Genomic DNA, 20,929 nt, shown 5'->3' on the forward strand with positions numbered 1-20,929 from the left:
GAAACCCGGCCGGGCGGAAATTAATATAATTAACTGCTTGACATGTTGGGCAGGACTGGACATACGCCCTTGTTAACTTTTGCAGTTCAGGAAAATAGACTGCCTCGCGTACGCGTTGGATAGTTTTTCGAATACCAGCATGAGAAGCTAAAGGGCTGTCATGGAGCTCCTGCAAGATATTTAATCTAAGACTAGCTGGGATAACAGGTCGAAATTCGTTGTTGGAATTCGTAGTTTTTGTATAAAATAATAGACCATCTATTAGTTCGTAATGGGCCGCCCTATTTCTTATCGCTACAACATCTTGGTGACTAAAATTTTCAGGATCCTTTAAATACTCATATATGCTTCCAAACTCAGGATCCTTACCCAGTTCGGTTATTACAGTTTCTCGGGAATTTATTGTACATGCTGTGAGCATTGCCACCTTTACAGTATTACCTTCTTCATCTATTTTAATTCTGGATAGGGCATCTGCTACGATATTTTCCTTTCCGGGGGTATGCTTGATTACCAGATTATATTCTTGTAGCTTGAGTGCCCATCTTATTAACCTTGGGGATAAGTTTTCCCCTGAGTACAATCTAGTTACCGCCGCATGATCAGAGTACACTGTTATTGGCGCCTTTCCAAAATAGACTCGGAACTTTTGCACTGCTAACAGAACTGCAAGTGCCTCTCTCTCGGTCGCGGAATAGTTTCTTTGTGTTTGATTTAAAGTTCGGCTAAAAAATGCCACGGGCTGCTGATTTTGCGAAAGTACCGCTCCTACCGCATAATCCGAAGCATCCGCTGAAATTTCTAAATTCTCATCCTTTTCAGGAAATTTCAACACAGGGGCTTGCGTTAATGCTTGTTTTAATTTTTCGAAAGCACTATTGGCTTCGGCCGTCCACGAGAATCTTGCCTTTTTCCTTTTTAATTTTAGCAATGGTTCAGCAATAGCTACAAAATCTTTTATAAAGGACCTATAATATGAACAAAGTCCTAGAAAAGAAAAGAGCTTCTTCGCCGTGTTTGGAGTCGGATACTTTTGTACAGCGATTATTTTTGATTCGTCTGTCTCGATTCCTTTCTGAGATATTTTGTAACCTAAACATTTTAATTCAGGGGCTGCAAATTTGCACTTTTCGACATTAACTTTTAGACCGGCCTCATTTAATAAAGAAAACACCTGTCTTAAATCCTGTACATGTTGGTCGAGATTATCACTAGTAATAATGATATCGTCTAAATAGATAAATGTGGACTTTCCAAGAACAGGCCTTAACACAATGTCCATACATCGCTGAAATGTTGCCGGTGCCCCTGAAAGGCCAAACGGCATACGCAGAAATGCATAAGTGCCAGACTTGGTTATAAAAGCAGTCTTAGGCACGTCCTCAGGCCTAACCCCTATTTGAAAATAACCAGTCGTTAAGTCTAAAGTCGTCATATATTTGGTGGATGTTATGTTCCTTAGAATTTCTTCAATAATAGGTAACGGATATACCGGATATTTAGTTATGGAGTTTAATTTACGGTAGTCAATTGCGAATCTCCACCTTTTTGGATGTGTCAATGGATAGTCATTATTTTTTTTACATAAAATCACCGGGCTAGCATAATTACTTGAGATGGGCGTTATGATCTTTTTACGTAGCATATCGGTGATATGCCATTCTATAATTTTTTCCTTATTCTTATCATACCGGTATGCTTTGTGGCGAACTGGCATTGAATCTCCGGTGTCAATACTATGGTTAGTAACCTGAGTAAATCCTGGAATATCACTAAATAACGAAGCAAATTCACTTACCACTTGTCGGATTCTTCGTTGCTCTTCATTAGGCAGGTGGTCAAGGTTTAACATCGGCGGTTCAGCCTTTTCTTCTCGAACTGGTTTCATTGTCAGCTTAAGGGACGCTTCATTAAAATCTAGCGTTGCTTGTGCCTCTGAAAGAAAATCTATTCCTAAGATAATATGTGCTTGCAGATTCTTTACTATGAAAAACATAACCTTTACTTGTTCGTCCTTGATACGGACATACAGCGGTAATTTACATATACACTTATATCTTTCTCCTTGCGCAGCTAACACTGTCGTATTATCCGAATTATATATATGATATTTACGAAAATACTTCCTAAAAAAATCTTATGCCACACAGGAACACTGCGCGCCTGTATCCAGGAGTGCGGTGGCTGGGATATTATTCACCAACACTTCAATCTTCGGAAGAGTCAAATTTCCGTAGCTATGTGCTTGAGTTTGCTGTAGTCTTGGCGCACCAAATTGGTTTCGCTGTTGATATTGGCGTCTTCTTTTGACGTCCGCCGTTCTTCTACTTTCAAACTGGATTGCTAGCTCAAATAACTTTTCCAGTGTAGTCGGATTTCTTAATTCAATAAAGTCTTGCACTTGGGGCAGTAACCTCGGCAAAATCACTTGAATTATCTCAGGATCCGGACGGTTTCCATACAAGAGTTTGAAGACGTGAATTTTTCTTAAAATAAAGCTTGAGAGATTTTCAATTCGTTTCTGGTATATGCTGAAAAGTTCCGTTTCTAATTTTGCACGATCCCTCACGACAGGGAAGGCTTTTACTAGGGCAGTCTTGAAATTTTCGTAAGTATAGGTGGGACTTCCCGCTTGACCCAAGAGACTTCTGCCTATACATTTGAACCAGTTAAGCGCTTGGCCCCTCAAAGCGCTGGTAGCTAAGGTAACTTTTTGAAACTCGTGCAAGGGGTAGAGCATGAAGTGGTCATCCAATTTTTCCAAAAAACTGGTTACCGGTGAGCTTCCATTAAATGTTGCTTCTGGTTTCATCGAAGCGCGCATGGTCTGGACGATGTAACCAAATCCTTCCAGGGCGGCAGCTGGCATTTCTGGATTCTGAGCCGCTTCTGCAGGCAGCACAGGTTCTTCTTGAAACTCGGCCATGGTTATTCTTCTTCGTTGGGCGCCACTATCAGGTTCAATGTTCCGTCTTACTTTCTTTGGGAACATGCAAGGACCTGACTCGGAACAGAGAGCTTACTAAAGCTATGTTCAATAACTGTGGGAAGTAGACAGGATACACAAGAAGGGTATACAAAACCCTTTATTTTTCTCTCTTTACAATAATTTCCGTACTTCGGAATACAAAGACCCACTACTTGTGGTCTAAACGTAAGAATATAAAAATATAACTAAACTCTAACTTAACTTTGAAATAATAAACGTGTAAGATTGGCCTTATATTAACAGGAAGCCGTATGTAGTACAGAGAACTGTTAACACTACAATACGTTTAAAATTATCAAGAGGATTAAACCTCTGGCCTGGAAGGCAACCAGCAACTGAGTAAAACTTCTAAGGTAAGCGGCCTGCTTCGACTAACTCCTTCCTCTCTCTCGCTTGGCAAAAAACCACAACTTAAGTACTTGGCGTTGGCCAGACAAATTTTGCATAAATAAGTTAACGCTTTTAATTCTGGCCGGAAGTAGAAAATAAGAAGTGATAGTAAAGATTTAAAATAAAATAAACGTTAGTAAAACTTAAGATCCTTACAATTTTAATGTGAAAAATGAAAAATAAATTAACGGTCATCTGTCACGTCGACGGTTTGAAAAGCAGGGACGCGGAAAAGTGGACAGAGCACCAGAACGTCAGTAATATTACAGGTATTGCTCCGCCGCACTACTATACCGTGTACCTACTTATAAGCACAATTGGCCAGCACTAGAAGCGAGTCGTCCAACAAGATATTCCACTATTCCACATATGTTCTTTACAACAATGTTAAACGTTTTCTCACTGAATACGCAATTACATCAATCTCAGTACAAATTATAACATTAATTTGAAAAACAGTAATTTTCAGGTTGCATGGAAAATAGATTAAATATTTTATCTCTTATAGGAAAGATAATCAAATGTAAATCTACATTGTTGTGTGCGTATATGTTCATAATAGATTGAATGCACTCAGAACCGAGGAGAGCTTGATTTTATTTTACTAATAAATTCAGTTCTAGAAGAGTTACGGTTCTAAGACTTCCCACAAAAATACAAAGTACTCGTACAGCTTTTCTCAGTATCACAGAGTTCAGTTATACTACAACTATGAACGTTAAACACAACGCAATGCAAAGTGCATCTAGAAGGCGAAGTTCTTATGGATATCTCAGTACTCCGAAGTTGAGTTAACAACTTCGGAGTACTGAGAGAAACTCAACTTCGGAGTAAGTTGAGTTAACAACTTACAACCTGAGTTAACAACTATTACTGACAAATGTTTAAGTCTTATATAGACTAAACATTCAGCTAAAGCCAACTAGAAAACATCTCCCGTCTTATATAGTTCCCCCCCCCGGCCACCGAGAAAGCTGTAGTACCTTATATTTCTTGAAATTATTGGAAGGCGTATACGGTCAAAGTTACATATAGGTATCAATTAGAATGTAAATTAGTTATACAGGAACTTGACCGAAAATTGCCAAATGGTCGCCAACTTTGGCAATTTCAGGCGATTGTTAGCCACATTTGGCGGCAAAAATTATTCGCCAGGGCCATTGTCGTCAACTTATCGATATTTTGCCAATTTAGCGAGATAGCCATTTACTCAATGTTAAATAGATTTGCTCCTATAAACTTATTTTTCCGGCAAAATTTCGTCTCTTTCAAGCATTTCGTGTTACATTATACAGAAAAATACTAAAATTTCACATAAAATTTCTCTAACATTATTTACTTACATACAAAATTCGTAAGAATATATTTGTAAAATATAAAATATCTACCTTTATAATATTAAGTTAACAATATCTATTTATCTGTATTTCCTGTGATTCTCAAAAGTAATCCGTTATCAGATTTTTATTGTGCAATTATTTCTGGAAGGCGATCGAATCTTAATCTAGGATCCGAATATTAATTTGCTATGTATCTGAAAGTTAATTCATTTAATATCAATACTTTTGCAATGTGATCCGAAATGTAATCTGTATAGAAGTCTTTGCTGAGCAATTTCGCTCTCGTTTAGTCACTTCTTTTTGTTCGCTCTCTTTTTGTTTTTGTTTTTCAAGTTTATCGGATATAAAACGTTCTTTAAAAAGAAGGCGCTGTAGCGTAGATTTGATTTGTGTTGGATTAAATAAAAATGTAAGCCAACCGTGAATAAAAAATAAACAATTGAATTCGGCCACTTCCGCACGTTTTTGGTTTATGCACCTATCTACCACACTCAGTATATAACAACCAGTATCTTCTACCAAGTTTCAGCTCAGATGTATGTAATGAATAAGACGCCGCAGAAAGTTGAATCCGTAATGAACAGCAAACTTAGCAGTGGAGGAGGATTAAATATTCATCTTTATTTCAATTGATATTTGCAGTCAATATTTACTTGGCTCTTTGATCGTGACTTTTCAAGAAAATTTACATTTTTGATACTGTTGCGACAGGAAGAGAGCAGAGCGAAATAACATCTTAACGGGAAGTGAGGTAGAAGCTAAAGTAACCAGATATCCAATTCGGAAGCTTGCCAGAAGATAGGCTTGAGTTTTCAAAATGCTAAGTTCCGAATTAGCTACGTCAAAGTTTCGATTTAGATTCCGCATTAGTTATCTCATCAGTCACATGACATGGACTGATCTAGCAATGACTCAATCCAAGAAAGTTACTGCTATTTTTAGAATGGAGAAGGGGAATGAAGGGTTACTGCTAGTTTTTAAATTATAATTTTTATATTTATATACTTTTTATCCTACACATAAACACACACACACACATACATATATATATATTTATATATAATTAAAATATTATACATGTTGATATAGCTGTATGTAATCTGAGAAGCTTTAGAGGAATTTTCCTATGGACAAAATAAATTAATTTGGAAACTTTTATGCATTATCACAAGTTCTTACAAGAAAAATTGTGAGCACATAGCTTTTAATTTTGCTGTGCAGAAAGTGCTTTGTGTTGTTCTCCGTATAAAAGTGTTTATCTACTTTAGTGACTATCATTTTTTTCATAATAACAAATTAAGGACTAGTTACTGACATTTTTTTCGATTCACAAGGAAAGCTATAGCTCGGATACGAATGCGCTATAGCCAACTTTAAAAGCCGTCTATATAAATAATTTTGAATGAGCATTGATTAGGCCAACTGCAATCTTCACTATTCGCAGCATATCTAGACGTGTATTTAAACTGATTTTGAAATGTAAATTATGTTTAATGACAATCCAAAGATGAAATATCTCTTATATTTAATAGTTTGGTCAATACTTATTAAATGTTTTCTCTTTATATAAGTTTTTTATGCTTAATGAAAAGGAAGTAGAATTATAATGATGACAAAACTGCTGATTCAGCATATGCAATTTTAGTTATACCCGGCTTACTACGGCCGAAGGAAGACATCTTTTCTGAGGGTGAAACTTAGTGCATTCACTAGACTAATTGTCATTCACACTATCTGTAGTGCATGTAAGCATATTTTAATTTAGCAAGAACATGTGATAAGCGTCCACGCATATAACATACTTGTGATTGCCTAAATTCACCAAATAATACTTTACGTTACAGTTCCGATCATAAAAGTAATCCATAAGGGCAGATACGTTTTTGGGAGATGCTGTAGTTCTTATATAGTACTTTGGTTAGCAGACGAAGCGTGTTGTCCCATAACGGAAAAAAAAATCCAACGCAGTTTTGTTGTGTAAAATTAATCTAAACGTATATATTTTTATATTATGCTCAAAGTTGTTTAAAAAATCTAGAAAATTTCAGATTTTAACGGTTGCCCAAAAGTGTTTGTTAAGGTTTTTAACGCTCTCGCTGAGTCTGCTGCTGCACTCATTACTACTAACCCATTTTGTGTGCGTGCGTTTGTGTCTTTTTAGCTATATTATTAAGCACCCTTTTCTACGCACTTACGCCATATACAATTCAACAGCAAAATTACGAAAAAAAAAATGCCCTTAAATAATACGTTTCGAATTCCCAACGCAGCATTAAGTGTGGACATTTATTTTTCTATTTTCTCTCAGTCTTTTCTCAAGTAGTGAAATCAATGTACAGTTTTCCTGCTAAGATGGCTTTAAAGAACTTTCTTTCCTTTTTAGTCTGAGCGTTTTGTGTGTTTACTTTATTTATTAAATATCACGCTCTTGGCGCTACACGTCATAAAATTCGATTCAACAGCAAAATCACGAAATATTAAAAAACAGCATAAAACGCAAGCTGGGATAAAAACGTTTTTCTCCCCTTTTTCGTACAGTATTGCCATTGCTTACCTTGAAATCGTTGAGTTTGCTAATCGAAAATTCGTTAACGTTTTACAGAATATGAAACAGATAATAAAACAAATTCGAAATTCAAAATCCTGGCTTCTAAGTGCCCAAGTTCAAGTGGAGAACTACGTTATTCAAAATTTGATGGCTCCAGGTACCTTTGGTTTTTCACAATGCGAGAAACATACATACGTTCATGAAGATGCTTCATTATTTAATTTCTTTAAATATAATACAGAGCGATAATATTTCGTGGCAAAATTTTAGAAAGTGATACACCATTTATAGTGATCCAACGCAAAATGTCGTTCCGACACTAATATCTCATGCGAGGCTAGAATCACTTTTGGGCTAAAAATAGAGATATTAAGAGAAAATTTTTTATTGTTTTCATTTAAGAAGTAATGTAACTTCAGAGATAAACCCATAAATAATATAAATATGTTATATAAATATAATGACTATAAAAAGAAACTAAAATGATGAATAAATGATAAAATGAAATAAAAGAATTATGGAATAAATTATTAATTAAAGCAAAATGAGTGTGAAAGAAATACAAATTTCAATTATTCGACAATCCAATTTAAACAAAAACTTTTATATTAATTATATATGTCTACAAGTATGCAGTAAATGAAGACTGGGAATAAATATGTTTTCTTCTCCTTCTTTTCAATATTTCGCCAAGTCGCTGCTATAGTTTTCGCCAAGACAAATTTAAAGAAAAAAATTTAAACGCATAACGCCCGCAGTAAATAACTGGATATGTCAGCATGCAAGTAATTAGGTCGAGAATGAGCCGTCTTCTTTTTCCTTCAGTTCTTTCTATCCCACTGTTAACTTTTCAGCATTAAACTTTTGGCTCACTGAAGAGAGGGAAAAATATATTTTAAATCAACACTCCGTGGAACCAGTTTTAGCTTTGAATCAGAAACAAGAAACAGTGAGTGTCCACGAAAGTAGGTTCCACTTTGTTTTGCAGTAAAGCGGAGAGGGGGAGATAATTTGACTTAATATGTGTTTCTACCACTCGCAGTGAATCAGACACATTACTAGAAATAGTTAAGTATTTATTTTTACTGTAATGCTTCGTATTGTTTGCATAGTGCATGCAGGTTAATAGTTAGATTGCATAAGCCTGAATTTTCTAATTTTCCTGGAGAATTCTTTTGCATGTTTCTATCTGCAATTAGAATACATAAAACGTGAAGATAAAATAAACATTTTCTTTCCAATTTTAGACTTTGGAATGATCTCAGTTAAAAAAAAATAAAAGTAAAATATACTACATGAAAAATTCAGTTTTCCTCTTCCCCCCCCCTTTAAGTAAATATTCACAAACAATTCTGATCGAGATGTGATAGCAAAAATTTCAAAATTACCTTCTAAATTACTTAGATTTTTTATATAGTACCTGTCAATTTAAATTTTAGCTATGAAAATAGAAACTGTAAACCAATATTTTGCAAACAATCTGTTTTATTTTTTGTTGATAAATAGTTAATTTCTGTAGTTTCACTTCCTAACGTGCTTTTCATAAACGTTAAATTTTTAAATATTACTTTGTAAGTCTTCAAAATTAAATATAATTACCTGTTAACTACACCTTATTTAAGCTTCCTGCACTTCTAACGAATTCTCATCTTTTCTCTTAGCTAGAACTCTAAATTCAAAAACGCACACACAAAAGGAAAACTTAATAAAAAAAAGTTTATTAAAACTGCGTCTTGCAGCTACAGCAAAATTTATCCATTGCTACTTATAGATATGAAAAATGAAAATGTTTAAATATGAATAACTAAACAAATAATATCACGTTTGAAGACCCCGCCTTCATTTGCCCTCAAACTGTAGGTCAAAGGAAATGCAAGAAATCGGCCCCTAAAGCAAGATTGGCAAAAAAGTGGACAGCTCACGAAATACTTTGCTTTCTGGTGCGTTGCCAAAGTCTTAACAGCACTCGCTTACTGTTTACACTCCAACTAATTTTTATTCTGATAAAAGCTAATGGAAGAAGCAAAGTTGCAGATAAGAATTTACATAAAAAAACGTTTTCTTTAAAATAAACTTTGTGCTTTTTCGCTTTCACTGATAAAACTCCAAATATTGGGATCAAATGAGTCAGTAACGGATATTCGAAGAATTCGAATAATTGAATTTTTTTTTCTGTAGACCAAATGAATATTACTATAGTATTGCAAATGATATAATTTTATTTTTTCTTCGTAGAATTTTATTTCAGTAAAGGATCTGCATTAAGAAATGCATTATACTTTATATTTAAGTTTTTTTTTATCGATTTTAACAAAGCATTTGAGTGCTAGAAATGTTTTCATTGTGCATTTTCTAAGTGAATCTGTCTGGTTTTAACGCTACATACAAGAAAACTGCAAAAATTCCACGCAGGCCCACTGCTAATTATCTTCTCCTCAAAACCGTACATGCGACTTAATATATAAAATTACCAAACCAACAACCTTGTGTTTGGCATATATTTAGTGAAGAATTCAACTGATTTCGAGGTCAAAAAAGGTTAGGAAGGATTAAAGTCATTAACTAAACAAGATAAATTTTTGTGAAGATGAAAAGCTTTAAGAAAATCTAATTCACCAAGGGAAGAAACTTTTTGGATCATTTTTGCGGATCCAAAGTGAAAATTATAATTAAATTACCAAGTATGATAAGATATCGAAAACTTGTTAATTTCGCCGTTTCGGACATAAGATTCGTGTTTGTTAATCCGAAACTTTAACGCTTTTTAAGTTTTGCAGATATATCTCAATTCACACTGACATGAGATACCATAAATTCCGAAAGATTTAAAGTCAGGAATGGGATTCTTTAAGAATCGAACCACAGATATTGATAGACGAGAAAACGACTTAAAAACTGAACATCTGGAGCAGTGCTCCACAACCGGTGTGCCATGAGTAGGATATAGGTGTGCCGCAATCAAATACATGTATTTGACATTTTGCAATTTTTTATCATGTATTTAATACACAATGACAATTTTTTTCCTTAATAATGTCTATTTTAAAGGTTTTTATATATTTCACTGTTGTGTGGTTGTGTGTGTGATTGTACGTGTGTCAGCATTTGAATTTTTCGGCACTTCCTTGATAACTCGGAACTCTTTGATGTGCCACGAAATTCCAGAAAGAATGTGCGTCTCACGTGAGAAAAGGTTGCGGAGCACTGATCTGGAGAATCAAGGCAATTTTACAACTGACAGAAAGCTGAAATGGAAGCACGGAAAGCTTGTTAATGTTATTTCTAACAGCGAAATGTCTTCTTTGATGGCAAGCTGAAAAATGTTTTAAATGCTTTATAAATAACCACGGGAGAAACTCCTCGGTCTGTGGCAATTGGATAACGAGGAGATTTATGGTCTCTTTGTATCTTCTTATCAAAAGCAATATATCAGCCACTAGAAGAGAGGTGTAAACAGAGTAGTAGATCAGCAATAATCATGTCTACGGATTTTATTTTGTAAGAATGTGTTTTACATATTAATGGTAAACAATCTATCACCTTTGAAATGTTAAAATACACATGGCAATAAATAATAATTACTTGCCCTATGGAGAAAAAAAACCAGATGTGGTCAGTACATGACCTGCTGCTAATTCCATTTTGATCAACAACGAATGTTAAGCAATGAGTATCACTTCCGGTTGATCGTTTGTAAAGAAAATCTAATTTGTTGTTATAATAAATATAAAGGTTTGTAACGAGAAATTGTGGACTATGTTTTATTAGTATAAATGACCCTGTATAAAAACTAGTTTTTCTAAATTTATATTAACCCAATCAAATATTTGCTGCTTTACTTCTTTTTATTAAAAATTGCATTTTCTTGGGCAGTTGAATAACATAAAATTTAATTGGATTTTTAACTGAACAAAATTAGATACTTCTAATATATTTAAAATAAATATTTTGAAGCGAATACCATAATTTAATTCTCTTCTTCTATAGTATCAAGCCTATTCATATTCTATAGTATCTATAGTATGTGTTACTTCTATAGTATCAAGCCAATCTAAATTCATTTTAATCTGCGCAAATATCCCTAAGTGAACAATGTTCAACCAGCAAACAGTGTTCTTTTATTTCTGGAATTAGAGCTGAAGAGCGACTATCACGAGTTGCGCGATCAGTAAATATAGTTAAAGCAATAGATGTTTTTTAGTTAGTTGTTCTTATGCCTTTTCATCATCAGTATTATCCCGATAGAGTGCTAAGGGTTGCCATACATTTTTTTTATATTAGCTATATTATTTCTTTGAAAACTAGTTTTTGAAGCTCTAGGCACAATTTTCCTCTAAGATTTCAGAATGCCTGGAACAGCGTTGTAGATACAGCTCTGACAGCCAGCAATCAGTTAGAATCTAATTGTCCATAAAGATGAATATGAAATCCTTTCTATGAAAGATGCACCAAGGGCATCCCAAACAAAGACCAAACAGGACAGCACTAATAAATTTCAGTACCCTAGATGTTGTGATAAATTCCAGCGAATTTCATCAAGCACTGCAAATTCAGGTGTTCTCAAATCATTGACTTGTTTGAGAAAAATCATATTTTTGATTACAAAGGAAAAATTAAAGCTCCGAATAAGCATGAAATGAAAGTCTTCGCCGCAGATGCGCATAGTTAGGTCATGAAGTTCCAAGCCCCACAGGAATCGGGTGCCACACTTACATTCTCCCGGAAAATAAGGATATTAAAGTAGCCATTCGCAGCCTTCCTACAGACCATCTACTGGTGAATATACAAGATAACTTCTGTTTGAAGAAGAGAGAGTCAAGAGAGTCTCAGTTTCTCCAGAGAAAATATGGCAAGTTAACTCCTCCACCTCTCTTCTTAATCAAACTTGAGATAAAGGATAACTCACAACTAGCCTATAATCTCCAACACCTGATGCATTTGAGGATCAAAGTGAAGTTGTACTGCGGAAAAGAGGGCCCACGCAAAAGAGGGCCCTTTCTGTTGTGTTCGTTGCGTAAAGACCCATGAATCGAGGACTGCTCAAATGACAAAGCAGAACTCAAATGTGCCAATTTCGGAGGATGTACGTAACTATTTACAGAGGTTGCTCCTCCTTTCCCGAATCCAAATTCGGTAGAATTATTACTACTAAATCTCATGGATATCCTGAAAGAATCATCACCAGCAAGACGTACCTGGAAGCTGCCAAATCCTTGGGCTCTAAACACTCAGGACAAATAAATGAGGCAAAGAAGACTGTGGATGCTATATTTGCTGCTCTAGTGAAAATCAAAGAGTGAAGACTAATAAATTTTACCGAAACACTGCTCAGAATAACTATGAATGTTCAGGCATAACATAAATAGAAACTGTTTTTATAACTGCTCTCCGAGTAACATTTCTCTGTAGAGTGCAGAGTATTTTCATCAAAAAACATGAACTTCAAGTCTTCTTGATGGATAATGCAACTGACAGTTACTTTATCTGGAAAATCCGAAATAAGTATTCTTTCCCTCCTGTGCTTATAATGTTATTTTAAGTTTATTTTGTGTGCTATTATGTTAAATTTATTATTATGCTACATTTTAGCGCAACTTTTATATCAAGAAAATTATGTCTCTATAAGCGCATGTAAATATTCTCATCAAGTTTTTTCCCATTTATCCAGTAACACTGTACTTAATAACATTTGTTCAACTAGCTATATAGGCGTTACATATACAGTACTCTAGATTGCATTATGAAATTTGTTTTCTTTTACATAATCGAAGCTCTGGCTTTTCCTGTAGATGTTTTTGTAAGCAAAATGCCTCCACTTCCTTCACTAGCTTTCATAAATAAATACCTATAAATGAGTTCCCTCCTCATTTATAGGACCCACAACTCAGAATGCTACAAAATCAGGCCAGCTCATTGAGGCGTAAATTTAGTTACGTTAGAAAACTCCAGTAAAGTAAATCTTTTAATCTTAGTATCCAGTCGAAGCAAATATTTAATTGTTATTCAGTTTTGAGCGATTTCAGTAAGACTGTGTTTCAAAAATAATTAGCTGGACTCTATTTTAAAGTAAAATTTGGTATCGAATCGGTAATTCATATTTCCCATGTGTTAGGGAGGATTTGCCTAACATGTACGTTCTTCTCAAGTAATTTACAGTATAATGTAATATTATTAATTATAATGTATATTATCAATACAACGTATATTATCAATTTCTTTCTGCTCATTTAAAGTGATTACTTAAACAGAAATCCGCGAAATCGTACCTCGCAACAGTGATATCTTGGATAATTTTGATCGCATGTTGGTTTTTATAAGCTTCTTCGCGTGTTTATTATTTTTAGTTAGCGCATTCTGTGTCATGGCAAAATAGCAACTATTGGTTTCAAGAACAAAAAATTTGAAGCAAGCTTTGCGCATAAAAAAAAAACCTATGAAATGAATGTACAACTACGTTTTGAATAACTAAATCTTTGCTTCATTAAATAAAATAAGCAAATGAATAAAATAAGCAAATCCGCGGGCACTCTTCTTCATAAGGTATTAATTTACAATGATGTAATAACAAACCAATTTTTACTCCCATTTAGCTTGATTTATCCCATTTAGCTCCCATTTTGAACAGCTTTTAAGCTGGTTTTCTTTGGAAGTTTATATAATGCTAATGCCGGTATTTTTTTGAGGAAGTTTGTGATCGGATAAAGCAAGCACTGTAGACCATCATGGCGGACATGTTAGACCAAGTATGGGAAGAATTTGATTACCGTGTAGGTGTGTATTGTGTTCACATATTGAAGGATTGCGATTAATGCATCATAAACTTTGACAGTTGCTGCTGCTTATGCTGTAAGGTTTGCACAACAAACACACACAGTTAAAGTACCAAATAATTCATAAAAAAGTCATTGTTTACCCCGGGATTTTATGCTTAGAACCTTTCCTCATTTTTTTCGTGCAGAGTGATCTTTCTGAAGGAAGCGGTATATTCGGAAACATTTCTATTATTTAAAAACAAAATTAGGTATATTTCCGTTCAAATTCGATTCTCGAGAAATGTGTGCAAGCTTGTGAGTTTCAAGTTTCTAGAATTAAATATTTTATTTTCTATGCTTTAAGTGTATTTATAGAGACTATTTATCGATTTCAGCATTTAGCATTGCGAAATGAAATTCTGTTAGGTAATTTTGAAAATCTCATTTGCAAGCCTGGAACATGCTAATTAACTATCCATTAAACTTGTATTATGGTTTTCAAAAAGAAAAGTTACGAAACGGTACTTAATAGAAGTGATTATTTTACGCCACTCCAAGGACGTATATTGTCTGTGCCTGCAAGCCATCTTCATTAAGGCCCAATTGTCCGCTTCTGACACAAAGGGCCTTTTATGTGGAGATTCTTGTTAGGGATAATGCTACTGTTAAACCATTGTCTTAATTGATACAATGACTAGCTTTGAACATGATAGTCGCCGGTAGCTCCAAGGTTCACATACATATGCATTCTCTGAGATAAAAAAAATAGCGAGAGAAAACATGTTACTTAGATTGTTATAACTTGGTTAAGTGAGAAAAGCCATATTCACTTTGAATATGGCTTTAAGGACTACATATTAAAATAAAAGAGAATACCAATTATCAGAGGTTATGCGAAATGATGTTGTCTGGAAAAAATTAAAAAGTCGAAACGGTTATAATTCCGAGTAAATAAATAAAAGCTGTTAATTTAACTGGCAAATAGTTGTTTCATTTTTGAAGCGTAAATTAAAAAAAAAATAAAATTAAAAAAAATAAAACCTCATTGTTTGTTGGCGCGCGAACAATTATTATGTAACGGGTTTCATTTGATGTTAATATTCTTTTATAAATTTTAACAGATATTTATAATATATTCAGATATTTATAAAATGATCAGCAATGTGTATAATAAATCGCACGAATTTGATACGTTCCCCGAACGTATCAAATTCGTGCGATTTATTATTTATTAAAGTACGCTGTTTATATTTAAATGTGCTTATATGTGTGTGCTAAGCCTTATATATTTATTAACTTATATTACAACAGCTTTATGTACTTTCTAAAGACATTATGTGTTGTATTTTATTTTTCTTTTATATTTTGAAGAAAGTTTTGAAACATTTGAAATCAGAAGTTTCACGTTCTCATTTTACATCATCTAGAAACCAAGCATAAAAATTAAAAAATAAACAAATAATTTTGATAAAATAAGCTTTTATTCAAGTCTTTTAAAATAATTAATGAATTAGAAGGAGAAAAATAATTTATAAATATGTAAGGTATTTTCTCCCTTTTTTCTGCGTACGTTCGTGATGTAATTTGAAGCATGCTCGATATGTATTAGGGAGTTCTGGAGTTCCAAATCCCGGCAAAGGAATTACACATTTTACACGTTCCTGCATCTATATAACCCAATGATACTAGAAGTAATAATAAAGTAGTAATATACGAGTAATAAAAGCGTGCTTTCCCTTGATAAATTTTGTAAAAGCTTAAGCTTTTTAAAATGTTATTCCATTTGATTATTTAGGCATCCATGCTTTTATTTTTCGTGATATAAAATTGTAGATGAATTGAAGAGAATTATTAAATCTCATGTGTTAAATAATTTTCTCTTATTTGTTCATTAATTATTTTGAATAAAAGCTTATTTTGTAAAAACTATTTTTTATTAGTCCAAAGGGATTTGAATCCCGAAGGACTATTAGTTTCGTTTTGGCATTTTGCGTCGGACTCATAAATGTCGGTTCACTTTTCAAACTGTTGCCACAAAATGTTAGAGTCCTGCATTATATTTGAAGAAATTAAATAATGAAAAATCTGCATAAATGTATGTATATTTCTCGTATTGTGATAAAACAACGGTACATAGAGTCATCGAATTTTGAATAACGTAATCCTCCAACGAATATGAGCATGTGGAAGACCAAATTTGAAATTTGAAATTTGTTTTATGATCGATTTCCTATTTTTTAAAACTTTGACGAATTTTTGATTAACAAACTCAAGGATTTCAAAGCGAACAATGGCAACGTTGTGCAGAAAAAACATTTTTATCTCCAGCGCGTGAGTCTCTGTATCGGAAATTCTAAAGATATGCTCGTTTTAAAACTATTTTGCGATATTGCTGTTGCACTGGATCTTATGATTTAAGTGCGAGGAACATGATATTTAATAAAGAAAGGTAACACACAAAATGTTAAAACACGCCCCTTTGGACGTAATTTAAAATCTAAAACATTTCAGATTTTTTTTTTTTAAATTTTTTTCTTTCACTTTCATCTTTTTAGTCTCAGTTACACACGTTATCAATCAAATTACTCAACGTAAGAATGGCTTTTCAACAATGAATAATCACTCTTTTACTTCCGACAATTCATTTATGTCAAGTGGTTGAAACACATTTTATCAAGCAGCAATTTTATCAAAAAATCAGACTTTATGATAAAATTTCAAATTGACTTCATTAAAATATTTTTTCTGTTTTATCCGATGTCGCAAACAGTTATATTTTGAGAGTTTCAATTTGTTCATTAACAGGGCTTAATTCCTAAAATTAGAAGTGCCGGAGCCCTATGGAAGACCGTCAGCAAAAAGGAACAAGAGTAAATAAATAAATAAAATGACTGTTAAACTCATTAATAATTAAAAAAATTAAATAGTTAATTACTATCAAATTAATTAATAGCCATTTAATTAATGTTTATAAATTGTTATTTAATCAATAATAATTATATAATTAAATAATTAAAAATTTAATAAGCGATTTTTAATATAATTTTATTGCTAAAAATAAAATTTTGGAGATAAAATTTCTACTGAAATTGTTATTTAATTACATAAAAAAGTGCCGCAACCTTCTTATTTAGGGCTCCGGTGCGATCCGGCTAGAATTATGATTTATTACAAAAACTAACAAGAATCGGAGCCGGGATCCGGTGAGCTTCGGCGCAATGTTAGCTCTGATCATAGGGTAAAAATGTTCTTTTATCATCTCAAAAATTAAATAAAAACATAGCTGATGAAAATTCAGATAATGCTAAAACGAGGGCGAAACAGAATGAGGGCGTGAGGGTATGAGTGGGTGGAAACAAAAAATGAGAAGAATCTTGGTGAGAGAGTCCGTTCTCTTTGACAGCGGCTGTTTGTTGATGTAATTATAGCGATCAAGTAGATGTATTTCAGAGGTAAAAATGAGTCCTGAATCTGACTCCTAAGGATGAATGTAAAGTTGCTGGTTACGCCTTTTCGCCTCCCCCCGTATTTGGTTACATTAGTGGATACTGTGGGATAGACGATGTATAGGAAGTGCTTGAGCAGTTTATCTCAGTATTTCACTCTTATTGTACTCGCTGTCCCGTAACGCACAATTAATAACACAAATTTTCCTTTCTGCGAGAATAACTAACTGTAACCATCGATAACAATACACTGGATACGATTGCATCACGAGAAATATACGCGTTCCTAAACAAACTGCCCCAAATTTATTGCCCTTCTTAAAGGTAAAGGTTTCCGCATGTGAGTGAGGGGACTTTACTTGAACGTGTCATGTTCTTATGAGCTCGTATTTCTAGAGAAATAGAGTAGAGAAAGGTCTGCTTATTGTTAAACTAAAACGTTAGGAATTAAAAAATTTTTTTCTTCAAATTGTAGCTCAGTTTTATAAAAAGAAGTACCGGAGCTCATCTTATTTAGGACTCTGTTGCGCTCCGGCTAGAATTGTAGTTTATCTTAAAAATTGAGAAGTACCGCAGCCGTGCTCCGGCGCAATTTAAGCACTGTTCATTAATCGTAAAAGTTCTAAGCAAGGTTACATTAAACAAAGAAGTTATATGCGAAAAATCGTTTCAGCATTAAATTTTAAAAAATCTTATAAAGTATTTTTCCCGCCTTCGTAGTGTAATGGTCAGCACACTCAACACGTATTCGAGATGTCTTGGTTCGAGTCCCAGCGGGAGCATTGCTCATTTTTCTCTCTCCTGCTTTAGAAAAACACCTAATGTCTCTACAATCTAAATCAAATTAATCAAATGTCGATAATACAATGTGGAGAAGGGTGTGTGCCGAATTTGAGTTTGATATCTTAGAACAGAATAGTTGAAAAATGGACAGAAATGATCGGCTCATAGGAAAAAAAAACATGAGTTAGATAACTAAAATACGTATACAAAAACCCAGCGAGTTAAATTAAATTCTAGAAAGTTGCCTAATTAATATTTTTAATCATTTTTGTTTCGAAAGAGTTTTGTTTTATAACCTCTGACATTTCAAATGTTTATAATAGATATTGTTGCCTGCGTACAGTTTTGTAATAGATCGAATGCACAGAGCTATCATATCTTAATAAAATTTATATTACCAAAAGAAACATTTCATAGTTCTGGAGCGTTCCACAAAAATATTCATGCAGCTCTTCACAATATCACAGAATACAGTCAGTAGTTACACTTCAAACTGCTAAGAAAGTTAAATACAAAGCAATGCAAAGAGTATATAAAGAGCAGAGCTCACATGCAGATGTCTCAATACTCCGAAATCACGTTGAACTAAACAGCTACTAGAGTAACTAATGCTCTCTCCGGTGTTATATAGTTTTCTCCTGGGCCGCTGAGAATTCTCTAGTACCTTCCACTTCTCGAGATTACTGGAAGGCTTATGCGGGCCGGATACAGTTACTGTTACATGTAGGATCAATTACAGTTATTCAGTTGCAGTACTCATTACAATTACACAGGAACCGGACCAAAGCGTCGCCAAACGGTATCCACGTTTGGTGACTTTTGGCAGTTTCTCGCCAATTTTGGCGACAAAAAGTAGTCGTCAAAACCATCGCCAATGTAGCGAGATAGCGATCTACTCGATGTTAAAAATACTTGACCCTGTAATTTTAGTTTTCCTGCAGAGCATCTTTTATTGCAACCGTTTTATGTTACATTATACAAAAAGTACTATAATTTTACATATAATTTAATTAAAAGTACATTTACATTATTCATTACAATTTAACATTTGTAGAAAATTCGTAACAATAAGATTTTCGGATGTAAGAATTGCTATGCCCCATAAAAGAATATGGTATTACACACCACTATAAAATTAAGAAAAATCAGATAAGTTAAATATTGAGAAAAATGTATATAACCTTATGAAATGGACAAATTAAAAGTGGCATAATAAATTTCTTTGCGAATAATTTTAAGTTATGTACGTAGCGTCTATAGACATAGTTATCTAAATAAAGCTTACAATTACTAAGAAGTATGTATTTTGTTTTTAGATCTCTTGATTTATAAACATTGTTTTAGTTTTAAAGACAGTTAAAGATCACACGGAATATAAAATGACAAAAAATTTTTAGAAATGGGAGTTTTTCAGACGATGATCAATACGCTTGTAACGTAACGTAAAAAAATAAATAAATAAATAAATAAAAAAATAAAAAAAAAATAAATAAAAAGAAAGAAAGAAAGAAAGAAAGAAAAACTAAACTATAGGCATTTCTAAATGAAAAGGTTTTGTTGCAGCTGCATTTCAATATGAATGTTGTCTGTTTCACTGACGTTAAGAATAAAATGACGCGAATGTAATGAAAAAAAATCATTTGAAACAAATGCTATACAATTTTTAAGTTTCAAATTTTCTTATAAGTATCTTTCAGATTATCTTTTGTTTTATGACAATTCCTCATTTCTTTGCTGAAACGTTTCATATTGGTCTAAGCATCAACATGTCAGTATGTCTTTCGGCTGCTCAGTGTGCAAAAGGTCTTATTTCAGTGATATTTCGGTCACTTGTAAAAGACGTCTTACATGAACTAAAGTTATTTCAGTGTTCATGACAAAAAATTTATGACTTACAAGAAATACAATGTACTATACTCGATGCATTTGCCTTGGATAATGTAGAACTTTGCTGAATTTCGGTTAATTGAAGTTCTATTATATATTTTTCAGATAGCGAATTTTTGAAAGACATTTATTTCCTGAATGTGAAAGTAGCTCTAACGATAACGCTACTGATGGTACCGTCTCAACGAGTAAACATTTAATATTTTCACATGAGATAAATGTCCTTTTTCTTTCACATAGGACAATCCAATAAACTCTAAGAACAAATATCCAGTTAGCTGAAACAATCTTTTCCTGCAGAAGTTTTGTAATTTTGAACTAAATTTATCTGAAATTGTTAGTTAAAATAGATCTGATGTTGAGCAGGTGGCATCGCTTGTATTGTCAGTGGGGAAGCCGAAGCTGATCTGCGCGATTCGACATCCCAGAAAGAAATGGAAACTGTTAGTTGTAATTATGACCATTTACTGTAATCTGCATATTCTTTGCAATCCAAGGATTGTTGATTGGAGGTGAATTAGAAATAAAGTAGATTGAAGTTTTGATTGCTGGAGATGATTTATTCTAACGTGGATAAAGAGAATATTTTATATAATTTGCTGGGTGATATTCACCCGAATGGGATATTTCGCAGGATGATCTTCAGGTAATTTAAGCTGATTTAAAAGGGACCTTGTCCACAACTAACACACGCTGTGTTAGTTGTGGACAAGGTCGTGTGCAACAGAACGAGCTATGATAAAATTCCTGACAGCGAAAACATGTCCAGGCTTCAGTTTTGCTTTTAAGGTAAC

The sequence above is a fragment of the Stegodyphus dumicola genome, chromosome 1, assembly GCF_044657685.1.
Source record: "Stegodyphus dumicola isolate Sdum_Otavi_A_Nest chromosome 1, ASM4465768v1".
Lineage (NCBI taxonomy): Eukaryota > Metazoa > Arthropoda > Arachnida > Araneae > Eresidae > Stegodyphus > Stegodyphus dumicola.